Source organism: Uranotaenia lowii, chromosome 2 (assembly GCF_029784155.1).
Source record: "Uranotaenia lowii strain MFRU-FL chromosome 2, ASM2978415v1, whole genome shotgun sequence".
Classification (NCBI taxonomy): Eukaryota; Metazoa; Arthropoda; class Insecta; order Diptera; family Culicidae; genus Uranotaenia; species Uranotaenia lowii.
Genome location: NC_073692.1, coordinates 253,351,625 through 253,369,949, shown reverse-complemented (window position 1 = coordinate 253,369,949; position 18,325 = coordinate 253,351,625). Strand labels below are relative to the sequence as shown.

General features: G+C 35.6%; 1 long non-coding RNA gene across 1 annotated transcript; it reads left to right on the top strand.

The window, feature by feature from the left end:
* The first annotated feature begins 14,051 nt into the window (after positions 1-14,051).
* On the top strand, positions 14,052-15,191 carry LOC129749033 (uncharacterized). The gene is made up of 2 exons (XR_008737905.1): positions 14,052-14,218; positions 14,297-15,191. It is a non-coding gene; the product is annotated as an uncharacterized LOC129749033 (long non-coding RNA).
* The last annotated feature ends 3,134 nt before the right edge of the window (positions 15,192-18,325 follow it).

Genomic DNA, 18,325 nt, shown 5'->3' with positions numbered 1-18,325 from the left:
CCATCTCTCTAAAATAAGGTTGACTGTGATAATACCACGAACAGATACCGTCGCTTACTGCGGCCACACGACGGGAAAATGCGCTACGAAGAAATGAAACTAACACGTCGCAGTTGTCGGCCTTTTAAAACTTTCCAGCCTGTCGAACACGATGGGTTCTTTGGTTGTTTCGTAGGGGTTTTTCGTTGCTTTAATGTTTTTATCGTAATCGTCAAATATTTTCATGTTTTCGCCTTAGAAGCAACAAATCCAGGGTACAACCAAGCTCGCCTAACGCTATCGGGTTCGATTTCAAGGATTTCTATTTGCAAACACCGAAGACCGCCACTGAAAATACAACAACCATCAGAAAACGGTCCTTTTCTGGACCACAAACTACATTAAAAGGTCCTTTTCAGGGCCACCAAACTTTACAAGAAAGAGATTGAATACACTTGCTTCGTAATTCTACGTTTACCTGGCGGTCGTGTCTTATACACAACCTCTTCAACTTTTTGTCGCTCACCAAATCTACCACCCAGCAGCAGGAGGAACTGCCGTCTTGCCGCGTGGTTTGTTGATTTTGCTGATGCTGATACCGCTTTGAGTAATAAATGTTTTAATTTTAAAATAGAGGAAGATTATTTCTCCAAATTGAAATAAACTTCATGAATCTTTTTAGATATTATATCATTTGAGTTCTTCAGTAATACATTTTTTTGGATATTATCATGGTTCGTTTCCTTTTTTTCAAGCAGTGTTTACTGCAGGAGAAACGAAATCTATGATTTTCGTAACAAATATTCTGAAATCTGAATCTGAAATCTGAATTTGAAATCTGAATCTGAAATCTCAATCTGAAATCTGAATCTGAATCTGAAATTTCTAATTTCTAGGTATATACAAAGTGGCCAATTTGAGTTCAAATTATAGAGAAATCACGCAAACTAAATTCTAATCCCCCCTCCCCTTCTTTGTTTGAAAAATGACAAAGAAGATGAAAGTTTCATTACAATATACTGAAGAACTGAGATTTTTGAGGAACCAAGTATGTTCTACGAAAATAATAATAAAGGCAACGAAAAAAAATTTAAAACTTAAGTTTAGAGAATCGGTCCATTGTTAAACGAGATACAACAATGCAAAGCCAAAATTGGGTGTCGTGTTATAAGTAACCGAATTTTCTACCGGAAGTTCCGGGTTTGCGGACAAAACTTCCTTTGGACCCCCAATCATTTATACAACCATGGATAGATTTATTCTTGACAATTTAAATTTTATGAAATCAGTGCATTATTCGAAACCTGTCAGAAGTTATAAGCATTCTAAGAAGAGCCATTTTTCGGGATTTTTTTCATTCGTATCAGCTACTGGTAATCTGGTAGAATATTTCGTCTTAATTTTTCAATATTGAGAAACAAGAATAAATTATCATTAAAAATAAATTAAAATTCATCGAAATCGGTCAATATATGCGGCCAGGGGACCGTACGTCAACTACAGGTCAAATATCTTTGAAATTGATTTGTATGGATATTTTGCGAATAGCTTTGGAAGGTTAAGTTGATTCTACTTCCGTCAATGTACTTGACGTCGGCTGTCACCTAACTATTATCCCCAAGTAACCATTAGGCCGTTAAAAATGGCCCTTAGTCAGCCTTATAGTCGAATATAGAACTGCTTTACAAAGCCTGGAAGCTTTATATTCGACTTACCTTCCAAAGCTGTTCGCAAAATATCCGTCCAAATCTATCTATATATATATAAATTAATTTCTGTCTGTCTGTCTGTCTGTCTGTCTGTCTGTCTGTCTGTTCCCTATAGACTCGGAAACTACTGAACCGATTTGCGTGAAACTTGGCAAGTGGCGATATTGGAGGCAGGGGAAGGTTCCTATTGTGGTTTGAGACCCCTCCCTCTCTCATGAAGGGGGGGGAGGGGCCTCCCAAACAAAAGACAACTTTTTGCATAACTAGAGAACCAATCAAGCAAATGGTATTATATTTGGCATGGGATGGTATTTGGAAACGGGGAATATTGCAATGAATATTAGGTACCCCTCCCTCCTCTCAGTGGGGTGATAGGAAGGGGGGAGGGGGGCTACCTTACAATTTTTCATATAACTCGAAAACTATTCATGATATTGGAACCAAATTTGGCATGGGAAGGTATTTTGATACGAAAAATATTTCAATGATTATTTGAGACCCCTCCCTTTATGCAGCTGAAAGGGGGAGGGGCCTCTTTCATATTTTTTTACATAAGTCAAAAACTAATAAAGCAAATAGAACCAAGTTTGGCATGGGAGGGTGTTTGGATACAAAAACTATTTCTATGATTATTTGAGACCCCTCCCTCTTTTCTGTAGGGAGATGTAAAGGAGGGAGGGGCCTCTTTTATAATTTTTTACATAACTCAGAAACTAATTAAGCAAATGGAACCAAATTTTTCCTGGGTGGGTTTTTGGGAACGTGACATGTTCTAATGATTGTTTGAGACCCCTTCCATATTTCAGCGGTGAGAGGGAAGAGGGGAGGGAGGAGTTTCATACAATTTTTACAGCATAACTCAAGAACTACAACAGCAAATGGAACCAAATTTGACATGGAACGATATTTGGGTACGAGAAATGCTTCTATGAATATTTGGTATCCCTCACTCCTTCAAAGAGGTGGATGGAAAGGGGAGGAGAGTTCTCCTTCACAATTTTCAGCATAACTGGAGAGCTGATCGAGCCAATTGAATCATTTTTTACATTTGAGGGTATTTAGATACGAAAAATGTTTCTATTATAAATTGAAGCCCCACTTTTTTCAGCGGAAAGATAAATTTGGCATCAAAAAGTATATGAGTACGAAAAATACTTCATGAATATTAAGCTCTCCCCTCCATTCAATGGGGAGAACGGAAGAAGGGATGGTACTTTCTTTCAAGTTTATGCATAACTTAAGAATTTACTACGCAAATAAAACCAAATTTGGTATGGGATGGTATATCAATACGAGAAATTTTTCTATGTGAAACAATTCCTTTCTGGCAGTAGGATGATAGAATGGAAAATATAGGAAGGTAAGAGGAAAGCTTACATTTAACTTTTTTTTACAAAATCCGAGAAAAGGACAAAAATTAACATGGAAAATCATTTTGGTATGATTCTATGATTATCTGTCACACCATTTTTCTGTGAGTAGGTACATAGGAGGAGGGAGGTGAGCCTAATACAATTTTGTTGGCGTAAGTTCTCAATTTATGCTAACGAAGCCAACAAATGGAAACAAATATGGCTTGGAAGGGTATTTGGTTACGAGACATAATTCTATGATTGTTACATACCCTTATGCTTTACAGTGTAGATAGGGGAAGAAAGGAGGGGGCTCTATATAGAATTTGTTGGAAAGCTAAGAACTTATCAACCAATGGAACTATATTTGATATAAGAGGATTTCTGGGAACGATAAAAAAATGGGTATGATTATTAAAGATCACGACCTTCATTCAGCTGGGGGGGGGGGGGGGGGGTGAGGAAGGACAGGAGGGCTCTCTTATCAGTTTTTTTTTTTGCATAAATCTAAAACATATCAAGCGAAATCAACCATATTTTATAAGTTAGATTCATTGCGTACAATTAATTTGAGACCCTTCTTTTTTAGAGCGGATTAAAATTATCAGATCTTTAACACAAATGTATAGATCAAGATTTAGAATATAATTTTAAGTTATCATTGTGTTGCAATTCGAAACTCCAGCTGCAGCTCTCATTTATAGCGATTGCTTATGAATGATGTTATAATTTGATTTAAAATTATGCCAACAAAACAATAAAAATTTGAATAATATCTGAAAATATCACTTGATTTTGAAAGGTGTAGCAACGCACACCGGGTCAGCTAGTTTTATATAAATTTGACCTGTAGTTTACGTACGCTCACCTGGCCGCAAATACTCACCGATTTCGATGAATTTTAATGCATTGTGTAGATAATTTATTCTAGTTTCTCAATATCGAAAAAAATATTCAAAATATTTTACGACATCACCAGTAGCTGATTCCGAATGAAAAAAAATACCCGAAAAAGAGCTCTTTTTAAAATGCTTATAACTTTGACAGGTTCCAAATATTGCGCTAATTTTATAATATTTGAAATTGTTAAAAATAAATCTATCCATAGATGTATAAGTTTTTGGTGGTCCAAAGGAAGTTTTGGCCGCTATCCCGGAACTTCCGGTAGAAAAAATTCCTACTTCAAAAAAGTCATCCAATTTTGGCTTTGCATTGCTGTATCTCGCTTACCAATGAACCGATTCTCTAAATTCAAATTTTAGTTTTTTTTCGTAAAGTTTATTAATATTTTGGTTGAACATAGTTGGTTTCTCAAAAATCTCAGTTGTTCAGTATATTTTAATGAAACTCACATCTTTTTTGTCATTTTTCAAACTCCCCCTCGTGTCGATGAGTTTACGGGATTTTGATAGCGTGATTTCTCTAAAATTTGAACTCAAATTGGTCACTTTTTATATACCTAGAGATTCATTAGAATCTCCTCTTTCGATTGACATACTTTATGTGTGGTGTTTGGAAAATTGGTAGCAACGTTTTTCGAGTTTGCTGAAAGCTGTCAGAATTTAAATTTATTAAAAGCACGCGCAGTTCCTCCTGCTGCTGGGTTGGGTGGTAGATTTGGTGAGCGACAAAAAGAGAGCTAAAGGATTTGTTTCTGCCGCGGCTACGTGAGGGGTGCGAGTTTGTACACCAACCTGCTGAAAATGTGGGCCAAACTGATTGAAATCTTGATCGACAAAAAGGAAACTTCAGCTTATGACTGTTCAATTTTAAGAATTTCCTTATTTGAAACGAGCATACGACTGTTATGAAATTTTTTCATTTATTCTCATAATTTTCTTTCCACAAAACAATATTTCTTCGGTTCCAGAATACATCATTTCTTCTCATCCAGGTATCATCCGGGGACAGGGTCTTAGGTACAGTGATGAGAGACGTGAGCGATAGCTTCGCGGTCCTCAGCGATCTTCGACAGCTCCCGGAAGGTCCACCGTTGGCACTTTGGTAGTCGAAAAATGAGCAGTACGTTCATCTTTATCTGATTTTTCTTGTCATTTTATTGACACCGAAGACACCACTTAGAAATTCTTTTCAATAGAAGGGTATGTTGAAGTTTGTTATGATTTCGGATAATATGTGTGTTCAATGAAAGTTGGTTGAAACAGGTTGAAATAGGTCGAAACAAGTAGGAATGGATTTTGAAAGTTGATAATCTGTCTCCATTCAATTGACTTCGACCGATTTCAACCAGGTCGTCCGTTGAACATACCTTCACCAATACTAATGCGTGTTTTGTGCGTTGTACACACGAATTTCCAGACAGACCGTTTTCATTCAAAAATTTTTGGATCCTGCAAATTCACTTTGGTTTAAAATTCCTTTCAAAATTCATTAAATGAGCAAAAGTCATCAAATAGAAAACTTCTATAACTTTTTTCACAGAACGCAAAATTATTTGAAGTATTAAGGAAAGTTTGATAATTGATTCAAAACTTTTATTCTAGAATGTCACGTTTTTGTTTTCAATTTTTGTCAAAAAGCGTTAAATAATTTTAACCTATTTAGAAAAGTTATTTCAACATCCAGAGCTAGTAGAAAAATTGCATATTCAGATTCAGGGCACATAAATATCATCAGAACATTTTCAATTACATAAATGAACTCCTGTTACATGGTTTCCAACTTTTCGATGTATAAAACAAGTATTCGATTAATAAATTTTGAAGTTAAAATGGTTCGTTTCAAACTATGTTCTTATTCAGTTACACTTCTTAATTAAAACCCATTCAAATGACGAGCTAGTGTTTTTGTATGTCTTATTTAGAGTTTCAATTAAAACAAAAGGTTGATTGAATTGCAATTTAAAATTTACAATTAAACATTACATTTTCAATTATAGTGTCGTCAAATAAAATTAGGTTGATTAAAGTGTTAATTCCGCCGGAGGCGAACCAAATTTCTGACTTGTTTGTCAACACTTATTATTAAACACCTTTTAAGGTCAAGTAATATTCCGGAACTCTACGAAAATTTTACTTGGAAAAAATCTCCATGGGGGGCGGGTTCGCACGGCTTTGGTTGGTACCTAAAAAGTTCAAAAGTACCTCTCGCAAGCACCACATCAAACCGTTTGATTGCGGTGCCAGCAGAGATCATGTATGAAAAATTAATTGCAGGAAGCACAGCGACAATCCCGACAAGAAACACACAGGACCGACCGCCGATTGAATCCAAACATCCAGAGCACGAAATGCTCTCTGTCTAACACACACGCTGCATGTGTGTTAACGTGGTAGAAATGAATCCTGCTTTCGAGCTGGATCGGTTTCGACTAGTTTCGATCGATTTCAACTTGCTCCGTTGAACAACGACCAGACCTGTTTCGACCAAAACATCAGCCCATTAAACAACGACCACTTGACAGAAACTAGTCGAAACCAATCGCTACTTACGATTGAACGAAGCTAATGTTGATTTTTGTTTTTGGTAAATGACACCCACAAAGCCGGTTAAAGGCACTGACATTTACTATCAGCTCATATAGAGCTTAGTTGAAGTTTGAATGTTGAAACAGGTTGAGCACCACTGACTCTCAGTGTGTGCTGCACGGCTAACTAAATCCCAAAACACTAACACTCAAAACCCAAAACTTGTAGCAATTTACATTTTTACTTATACGACACATTAAAAACCTAGGCTAGCTTAACATAATTTCTACTCACGGGCCCGTTTCCTACTCTAACATCAAACGCACAACAATCATATCACAGCTGCTTGGACGGCACAGGTGTATCACAGCTTAATATCTCGGATTTTCTGGCAACCCTGCCTGGTTGCACTGCTCCACGGGCACGCACCACTGCCCGGAGCACTTCCGCTCTCTGCTTCCAGCTGGTTCTGTTGCGACTTGGCCAAACGAGCACTAATAGTGCGTTGAGCTCCCGAACAATGACACTCGGCTCTGCAACAACGACCTATCGACAAACGACAATGTCTTAGCATTTTATCTCTTCCGTACTACAAACTTTTTACTCACCCACTAGGGGTCGTTGTTTGTCCCGGTTCTGGCTTCCACCGTCGATCTGATGATTGCTTAGGTGAGGGCACAGGTGAGGGTTTGGCTTGTATCCTACAAAATCGACGATGTGATGACGCAATTTAGCCATGACAATTAAAATTTCGTTCACTCACCCGTTGTACGGTTGGTTTCTTTTTGTTTTCTTTTTCCTGCGAGCTCGTTACTGTCCTCCGTCTGCATTCCCGCTGGGTTCGTCTCCGGATGCCTGGAGGTTCATATAGAGACGTCTGATTGTTCAGCAAGGTTAATCGAATGTTCTCACCTTAAATCCTTCAAGAAACACTTGCCTCCTTTGTCAACAGTGGCACAGGGACGCGAGCGAATGGTAGGTTTCAATAACGAGTCGAAATTAATAAATAATTTCTTCTGCTGGTGTCGTGTTTAATCGTTGATTGTTGTTTACGTTGATCATTGTTTATGTTTTGTTGCACGTGCACGTTTGACAATTAACACTCTTTATTCTAAACAGTTAATTTTGGCTCAAATAAATACAATTACTACACGCTCAAAATTTAATAATCACAAATACTTAATTATAACGCTACAATGTCACAGGGCCAATTGGCATTTGTAAACGTTTTTTACGGCTAGTAGGCACTGAAATGCTGATATACTGCTCATACGCGGCTATGGTTTGTTAAGTAATATTCCGTCTCACGACATAACTTGACGAACATAATTCCTAAAATTCACTCGGTCCATGGCAACCGTTCTCCAATTTCTCGGACACCCCACGTTCGCCAGATCACGCTCCACTTGGTCTAACCACCTCGCTCGTTGCGCCCCCGCTCGTCTTGTTCCTACCGGATTCGTAGCGAAAACCTGTTTTGCAGGACAGTAGTCCGGCATTCTTGCAACATGTCCAGCCCAGCGTATCCGGCCAGCCTTCACCATCTTCTGGATACTGGGTTCGCCGTAGAGTCGCGCGAGCTCGTGGTTCATCCTTCGCCTCCACACTACGTTCTCCTGTACGCCGCCAAAGATGGTTCTTAAATACTTTCACCAGCAGCACCAAATCCGCTTGTCTTCGTTCCTCCAAAGTCAACCGGCGGCATCCATAGGTCTCGGAGAAAGGGTCAGCATCTGGGTCGTCTGCGTTGGTAGACACGAAGGTACACACACAGATGGTACACATTCCATTACGTACTTGCGAAAGTATCATTGCGGATAAATTTCCTCTACTCCGCATTGATGAAATATTTAATAATTTGGGTAGAGCCAAATACTTTTCAACATTAGATCTGATGTCAGGTTTCCACCAAATTGAACTTGACAAAGATTCTTAAAGATTTACAGGATTTTCCTGTTCATCAGGGCATTACGAATTTAATTGTTTGCCTTTTGGACTAAACATCTCACCCAATAGTTTTCAACGTATGATGACTATCGCTCTAAGTGGATTACCACCGTGCGTTCTTGTACATGAACGGCATTATTGTAGTGGGCTGTTCATCCAACCATCACCTGAAAAATTTAGAAAAAGTCTTTGAAAAATTAAGATATTACAATCTGAAACTCAATCCGTCAAAATGCAATATTTTCAAAAGTGATGTAACATATTTAGGTCATCACATCCCAGAAAAAGGAATCTCACCAGATCCTTCTAAGAATGCAACAATTGAAAAATACCCTATTCCAGAAAACGCAGACAATGTACGTCGTTTCGTAGCTTCTTGCAACTACTACAGACGTTTCATTCAAAATTTTGCCCAAATAGCTCATCCTTTAAATATATTACTAAGAAAGAGTGTTACATTTATATGGACTTCGGAATGCCAAACAGCATTTGAAACACTTTAAAAATAAACTTCTTTCACCCCAGATTTTACAATTTCCGGACTTTTCCAAAGATTTCACACTTATTACCGATGCTTCGAAAGTAGCATGTGGTGCAATTTTAGCTAAAAAAAACAAGAGCGTTCACAAAGGGAGAATCCAACAAATCAACATCAAATCAACAAATCTGTTTTTTGTGAAAACAGACCACAGACCTCTTGTGTAACTGTTCTCGATGAAAAACCCTTCGTCAAAACTAACAAGAATGCGTCTGGACTTAGAAGATTTAAACTTCGAAGTTCAGTACGTTAAAGGAAAATTAAATGTAGGTGCGGATGCCCTATCAAGAATAAAAATTGACTCAGATACACTGACTAAACTATCAGTGTTAAGAGTCGAAACAAGAGCAGAATCAAAGAAGAAACAACGAAATGAAGAACAGCAAAATAACGTGATTTCAGATATGGAACCTGATCAACTCAAAATATTTGAATCATTAAATATCCACGAAGTATACAATTTACCCAAGTTAACTATTGAAAAAACAACGCAAAATAACAAAAATGGCCTAATATGCAAACTAATGAATAAAAAATATAACAAAGACAAAATAAATGAAATTAATAAAATGGTTGCTACATTATTAAAGAAAATAGATGAAAATGCATACGAACTGAAAATTGAAAAGAAAGCTCTAGCGCTTTCGAGTACAATTTTCAAAATAATGAGTATAAACGAATTAAAAAAAGCATGCACTCAACACCTTCGATTTATATAAATTATTTTATACCAACCACAACGAGAAGTTAATGATGAAAATGAAATAAATAAAATTATTAAAGAAAATCATGACTCCGCAATTGCAAATAAAATTTACTAGGTCATTCCAATAATTTTTAAAGTTAATCGCTCATATACAAAGTAATGATTTATCCTGTACAAGTTATTGGAAAAATCAATAAATTCTGCAAGTGTATTTTATCGCTGAAAAACATACTAAAAAGTATAGGAAAATCTAATGAATACCATGAGCTTAATAATCTTAATCAAATGTATTAGAAAATCCATTAATTTTCAAATGTTTATATTAATATAAAATTTATATTTTGCATATCTGATAAATTTACTAACAATTCGCATCGACTCGACATAGACTGATTTGTAAGATTTGGTTTGGTAAGAAAACCCGTAAAATGGCCAAAAAAGTAATGAAAACTGTACGCACCGAGGCCGAAAACATCGCTAGCGATGAAGGTAAGTGGAAAAACTGTTTTATTGAGCGATAATTTTAATTTTATTCTACCCCCCGTACAGCTCGCAGTAGAAGCGAAAAAACTCTACAATCCGGCTACCAAACGCCGGAACAGTTCCAGCGCCGAACGAGGTGAAAACTGGGCAGAAACGACCATGCATTCACATCCTGAACAGCAGGAGCAATACTTGGCGGAAAAAACATCACTTGTCCAGTTCCTCAATCATGATTGCGAAAACATAACCAATCACAACATTCCGAAAGCTGGAGGAAGAGATCAACACAACAGAAGCAGCTACCAGGAGCCAGTTTTTCTCACCGACGGCGGAAGCGCACTAAGCCGTCGCTGATCGTATCACCATCGCCACCACCAGCGACAACAGCAGCACCACCAAATCCAAAAGCAGATATCCGCCGGAAACGTTTCTCGCATCGCATCACCCCACCTGCTGTAAGTTGTCTTTTTTTCTTCTCCCACTGTGGAAGTGGATAGGATAGGAGATATAAATAAAATATTATAATGCTTCAAGCCCAGATCTTTTATTTTTCATAACAAATCCATTTAAAAATCGAAAGTAGAATTAAATACATTCATTTCATTGTCTAGAATAATCATTTTTATCAAATAACGATTAAATTACTTTCACTATTCCTATAAAATTTATCGGAACGCTAAACTATATGCGCAAAATTTTGCGCTCATCTATAAAAAGTATTGGATTTTCTAGTAGTGCAAAAATACTAAAATTCCCAATACTGTTTATAGCCCGATTTTGCTCAGTGTGGTGGGTTACCATATCTTTCAATGCCAAAAAAGAGTACGTTGAAATCATATTTCAAAATATTTGAGAGAAACGGGAGATACCAGGAAATTTAAATGCAAATAGTGACAATTAGTTGCTAGTTATGTGACTTACTAGGCAATCATGACTTTTCAAAAAATACTTTAACAAATTAAAAATTATCGTTTTTAGTTTTTGTTCATTTTTTTTTTGCAGATTTTTGGTAAAAAATCAAAGGTTCATTGGATTATTCGAAGAGATAGAGATTAAATAATCGCAAACATGAGAAAAAGTTGCATTTCAAAAAGAGTTCAAATTGCTGTTGTGCCCTTTGAAAACTGCTTGGGCGCTAATTGCATATTCAAAGACGCTTATTGCCTGTACAGTAAGTGGTATTAAAACTTTCGAAGCTGTTGTGTTTTACTTATATAAAAGTACTGCTGATGAAAAAGCAAACTTGTTTTTAACGAAAAATTTAGATTATAATCGATTTGTGATGCTTTTCATTTTAATTCATCGTTCGAAGAACTCAACAAAGTAGAGAAACCTGAAATATCGTGCCATGAATGCATAAAGGGTTGCATTTCTTTCGGACTTCATGTACATATAGGAACACAAACTTGAGAACTGGAAGAAAATAGTTTGTTTCTATGATAAAATGTCTTTCAACAAAAAAATAGTACATTCCGCAATATTCTACAAAAAGAATAGTACGCTTATTTCTCGTTCGAAAAAGAGTAGATGTACTCTTAAAAGAGTACGTATGGTAACCCTAGGTTATATCGAAAACTTAAAACCATGGCCGAATATGAAAAAATCAATCGCAAATTACACCCAAAACTGCGTGAAATGCAAAGAAAATAAACATTTAAAGAAAACATTAGAAAATTTCACGATAACCCCAACTCCACAAAAACCATCCACATCAGTAGCATTAGATACTATTGGACCATTTTTTAAAATCAAATTCAGGCAACAGATACGCATTAACTATTCAATGCGGTCTATCAACATGCGTCATAATCAAACCTATCCCCGACAAACAAGCAGAAACATTAGCCAAAGCTTTTATTGAAAACTGTATTTTAATATACGGAACCCCATCTGTGATCAGGACAGATCAAGGTACCGAATATAAAAATGAAGTATTTAGTAAAATCAATTACTTACTTCATATTTCACATTCTTTTTCAACACCATACCATCCAGAGACAATTGGAAGTCTCGAAAGGAATCATCGTTGTTTAAACGAATTTTTAAGACATTTTGTCAACGAATCACAAAGTGATTGGGTTGTCTTATTATGCGTTTTGACTTTCCAGACTTTCCATATTCACTAGACTAGTTCACTTTTCGGCTTTTTTCGCTGATCGCAACGCCACTTACAGGGTTTGATCCTCATTCATTTTCAAGTACTCTGGCCAAATTTGAGCTCATTTGAGTAAGTTTCCGGCGTGCGCTAGGAGTTTTATTGAAAAAAGTCCATTTTTCTGTAAAATTTTCGTAGATGTGTTCCTAGCAAACTGTTGTTAATATAAAATGATAATTTTATAGTGCTCGGAGATTGGTATGACAATTCCCGAGCAGACTTTGATGCCAGAATTGATAGCATAATGTAACCATAATCAGCTATCAATGCCAAAATGATAGCATTATTTGGTGTTGTATTTCGATCGAAGGCAAAATTAGGTTTCATTTAAGTATCAATATGTTGAAAGATGATGGCAAAACAAGACCATTGTAAGGCATTGATAGCAAAATGATAGCACTATTAGGTGTGGAATTTTCGGTGACAGCTAAATAAGGCATCATTGAGCATTCATTTATTTAAACAGAACAGAAAAGTGAGATCAGAATTATAGCATAATTTGGTATGCTATTTACTGCTAAGAATTTTTTTTGAAGTTGTAAAATTTAAACTGGAAACAAACCCGAGCAGAGTAGAATTCGATGGGATAGTAGAAATTGGCATTACTTTATTTAAATGGAATTTGAACTCAGGATCAAAATAAAAGCATAATGTGATATAAAATTTACACGATAGAATCCAAAGATACTCCACAAACGTTTAAATCAAGAATTCTAGCGTAACATTTCATAAGGGCGTTACTAGCAGTTAGCTCGAAACGAGAAAAACGCGTTTGAAATTTTAGTACATCTAATTAAATCCTATTTGAAAATCAAATCAAGAATTTTAACTTTTTTCACAAATTTCAGATATTTTCGAGTTTTGTCCTTCTTTTTTTTTCGATTCCAGTTATGCCTGCAAGTTTTGTCCGATTTATCGGTTGTTTAAGTTTTGGTTTTGCAGTTACGCCCTTTGGTCGTACACGAAAAAACTAATTAGGCCGTTTTGTCACACACGGTCAACTCAATTACGCCAATTGGCCCTACACGAATAGAAATATTAACCCCATTTTGAATACGCGTAACTTCATGTTTCAACGAAAATTCATCAACAGGAAATTGAATTGAATTGAAGTTGAATTGAATTTTATCAATTTTTTTAAAGTTTCAAGTGATTTTAAGATGAACCCGCTTTTATTAAGTAAAGTGCTACCGCGTACATCCAGAATGACTGTTAACTCGATTTGTTTACATTTGGCAGTTTCGGCCTTATGAAATGTACTCTAAAATTTTAAAACAGGATTTGTCATTTTTTTTTTTGAAAATCTTTATTTTAAATTTGTAAGAATTTGAATTGTAAGAATAATCCATGAAATTCTCAGTCAGTTCTACTTTGTTTATTTATAAACAGGTTTTTTAAGGAAAATTGGACTGCATGTTTCATTTCACGTAACGGAAAACTGATTAGAATTAATAACATAGAAGAAATTAACATCAACAAACAAATTCAGTCATTTTTTTCTCTAGTGGCTATGTTCTGATGAAAATCTGATCGATATTTAAATTTACTACAGCAATAAATTATTTATTTATTTATTTATTAGTCTTTAACAACTATTTTTAAACAACTGAAAAACTGTGAAGAAAATATTTAAGATCATTTTAACTGTAGCTCCTATAGGAGAAATAATTGCATCATGATATACAGAGGCAGTGGGCATATGGTTAAGCTACCGATCCAAGCACTTGGTTTGTTTTGATCCGTTTTGATGTGAAGCGAAATGTTTAAATCGTTTTGTTTGTTTTACGCCGCGACGAATTTCTATATCATCCGAGACTGCAGTAACGATAACCGGATCGACTAACATTCTAGGACGTTGGCAAAGGTAGTAGTTGGAGATTCAGTCACAATCGTTTGATCTCAGCATCTAAGCGGTGTTGTGGTGAGTAGAAAAGGTATATTCCTGCAGTTTGGCAAAAATCGGTATCAACTAACAACAAAAATTTCGCTTTACTCATAGTAATTACCATTGCACCAGCCGCAGCAAATCAGGAATGTTAATCCCGTCGCCTATCCCGGGACTTTGGCGGGATATGATTGTTTCGAACCATACGGGAGTTCTACTCTTAGAACAGCAGCTGAAGAAGAAGAAGAAAGTATGCCGGAAAATGTCCTCATCAACCAATGCAAGAACCGTCGCAATAAGTAGATGGGCAAAGTTAGCGGAGAAAAAATTGCCACAAAGAAGAAACAACTTCTTAAAACCGAAAAATCCGCAACAACACGGTCCAAACACCGAAATAGAAATGTGTCCAGTATCGTCAACATCAGATCCGCTCAGGAGAAAACGCTTGGGAAACATGGATGTTGTTTATAAGTAGGTACATCAGATGTAACGGTACGTGTCAATGTTTTTTTTCTGATTTCCAACCGGATCTTGCATTAAAAATTAACAATAGCTTCGTTCACTCGTAAGTAGAGATAGGTTCCTACTGGTTTTTGTCAACTGGTAAATAATTAAAGTAATATGATATTCGCATTCAATATCAAAATTATTTTTCATTATGACTAATGTACCATGAACACTGTATAAAAATAGACGATATTATGAACATTGTATTGTGAACATATATAACCCTCATTTGTTCTAAGTGGAGAAATACTCATGAAACATTTAAATTAAGCGGCATCAACTATAACATACTACCCATTGGATAAAGTAAAAGATATATAATTGACGTATAAAATTAGTTCCTTCTGAAGCTTATCGTAACATGCACGAAAAAAGAAAATTTATGAGCTCATAAAAGTGTTCAAAACATTTAGATGTAATAATCTGATATAACGTTACATGTATACTGGTGTTAAATGCACATTTTTCTTAATTAAATGCCAAGACTATGCCGCTTATCTAATTATTGATTGGTAATTGAAAAAATTGATTGTCACTAAAACTTATAACAGCCCTTATGTCCCTAACACATAAAACACCCTCATGTATGCAATTTGTTATGCTTAAGCTTTTTTATCTTTAGATTAATGATTTTACAACTGGTAATTATTGATGCAGTCCAATTATATCTATTATTTTAATTGAAATAACACAACTGAATACATTGAAGCTGTTATTTTGAACTAGGAAAGTTTTTTTTACCAAAGTTAAAAATTATTTTAGGAATTATTATTGATAAATTTCAATTTGTTTTTGCAAGTTTCTTCCAAACATTGTTCATTAAGTTATTTTGTCCTTTTATTGTAATAACTCCATTTTTCATAATGTTTTAAATTGATTTATGATATTCATTTCATCGAATCTTTATTTATGTGTGAGATATTGGAAAAGATTTTCAAAACAATTTCAAATTCAATTCAAAAATCAAATTTACTTATTTTTTAACTGTTTTTTGCCAAGTCGTTGTAAATTCTACCTGTTTAAAAATTCTAACATAAATTTGAGTCTCTATGAATCATAAATAACCACATGGTTGGAATTTTTTTAAAAAATGTTATTGCAATAAACTCAAAATAATATTTTTTATACTTTGATGTGTGGTAGGTTTGAATAAACATTATGCATAGAAGTGTTGAATAAATTGGCATTTCTTTATATTATCTCAAATTTTTAGCTTTATAATAAGAACTTGATAAAAACAATAGCATGAGCCATTTCTTTTTAATCATAAAAAAATCTGGTAGCGTTTGTTTTTTTTAAAGATCCCCACATGAAAATATGGTTTTATAATTAGGTTCACAACATATTTTAAATAACTCAATAAAGATTGCACAATGATTTGGTGAATTAAAAAGAGTTTTTGAAGTTGTATGTGATGAAAACCAAAACGTTCATTCAAAACTATAAAGATTTAAGAAATTAGAAAAAAAATCAACTACAATTAAAACCTCTATAAAAAGTGATTTTAGAAAACTTAGATTTTAATCATCCTAATTTAAAAAAATCGCAAGTTATAGGGGTTTTAATTATGTTTTAAATGTTTTTTGAAGTTCACAAATCTTGTTAGTTTGTTATGAACATTTTGGTTATCATCCCCGAAAAAAAACAGACTACTGCCAAACCGACGCTAAACGCTGCATAACTGAAGGCGATTTTGTAAATGAGGAATTTCGTATAAGTGTAACGGTGTAACGCTGGGTGATTGCATAAAGACAGGCGATTTAAGAAATTCTTTGAATTATCTCATGGGGCATTACACAATCCAGAACAAACTTTAATTGTTTATTCGCTTTCATGCTTTGTTAGTTAAATTTGGTCCAGTTTTGCCCGAATAACGGTGAAACAATGCCCCAACATTGCTCTCATTACTTATACACGGTTTGCACAGCTATGCCTTATTTTGGTTGTAATGAAAGCTCATTGACACCTCGTTAAACCAACCATTTCAAATGAATTTTGAAAGCACACCGATGCCAAATTTAGGATGGAATCGAAACCAAAAATGGGCATCATTATGCTCTCAAAACGCGTTTTGATATGGTGGTTAAACGAGGTATCATTAAGGTTTCAGTGAAACCTACAGTTGGTATAATTGTGGTATCGGCATATGAAAAGTGAGACCCAAATTTTGGCATTGTACCACCTTTATTCGGGCAAAATGATACCTCATTTTACTTTCAAGGCATGATAGCAAAATTAGGTATAATTTTGCCATAAAAGTCTGCTCGGGAAGCATTCGTATGGACCTGTTTTAGATAATTGACTAAATCAAACCGAAAAAAATTTAAAATTCATAAACTACCAACTTTTACAGAAAATTTACTTACAAGTTGAGAGCTTAAAATCAGTAGTAAATAGAAAAAAAATTGTAACACATGAATTTGGAATCAACTATGTTGTCCATTTGACTCTAAGTGGCCGACTTACTATCAGCTGCTCTAACTGCCATCTGTTGGTTAATAGAAGAACTCCTGAGGCTAAAAAGTTTCCTACCTACTGAGTTCCGCCAGGGATCTCATTCAGATTTTCTAACGATATCTAAAAGGCAAAGATGGGCTTGTTAGCGGGAAATTTGTTGAAGGTCGTGGTTCCTCCCAAAAAGATTGTGTGGGAGAGGAGATCAGCCCCATTTAGCTTAGGGATCAAAAGAGATGAGAAGAGAGGAAACTTCAACAGCATCCAATGCCTTCAGGCATTGTTTGAAGCAATGGGGTGTTCATTTTCTTGGTTGGAAGACCGTCAGCTCAACTGATAGTAGAGTCAAAAGGTGTGGTGCCGTGCAACTGTTAAGACGCGCTAAAGTAAGTTTGAAACTTTAAGGAAGTTTTTAATCAGTTTATAGATTAAAGAGTTTATATTATAGGCTTCCAAAAGCGTTCTGATTGCTCGAAAAAAATCAGAGTTCGATTAAAAGCTAAAATAAAATTGTTAACCGAATCGAACATCGTGAGTAAAATTTACAAAAAGATTTGTGAAGTGACATGTGTTTCATGAACCTCATTTTTTATAGTCAGATTTTTCTAAATCGAGCGAGTAGGTGCATCACATTAGAAATCATCGGTGCATATTATTGAAGAGTTTAAGGTAAGAAGATATTGGCCTTATAATTGTACAATAGTGACTAAAGATTGTAAATTTAACGTTGAACAGGTTAATCCCACCGTTCAACGTGGGTGTAAATCTAGAGTTCCCAAAATCAACAACTTTTGGAATAAAGCTATGTATGAAAACCTCATCTGATCGCTTGCGTTGGTCACCCTATTGCTGAAAAGAAAAACGTGGCACTCATCCATCCCCTGGTTTGACTATACGACCAAAGAGTTACTGGTTCAGGAAATTTTCCCGTGGCAATTCCGGTCTCAGGTGGAGCTCGACAACATTTCCGCCTCACTTCCGTTACTACTGCCACCGCGTGGCCGGTTCTCGAGCTAAAAGCGTCGTCAAGTGATAGAGCTTCCATCTTATAAAAAGCTCTTCATCGGAAAAGCTGAATCGCCAAATCATCGCAGCCTCGGCCAGGGATGCCAGGACTCCCGGAAGGAGATCTACCAGCAACAGGTTTGTTAGCTTGTAAGGGGAAAAGTGTTTAAAAAGCTC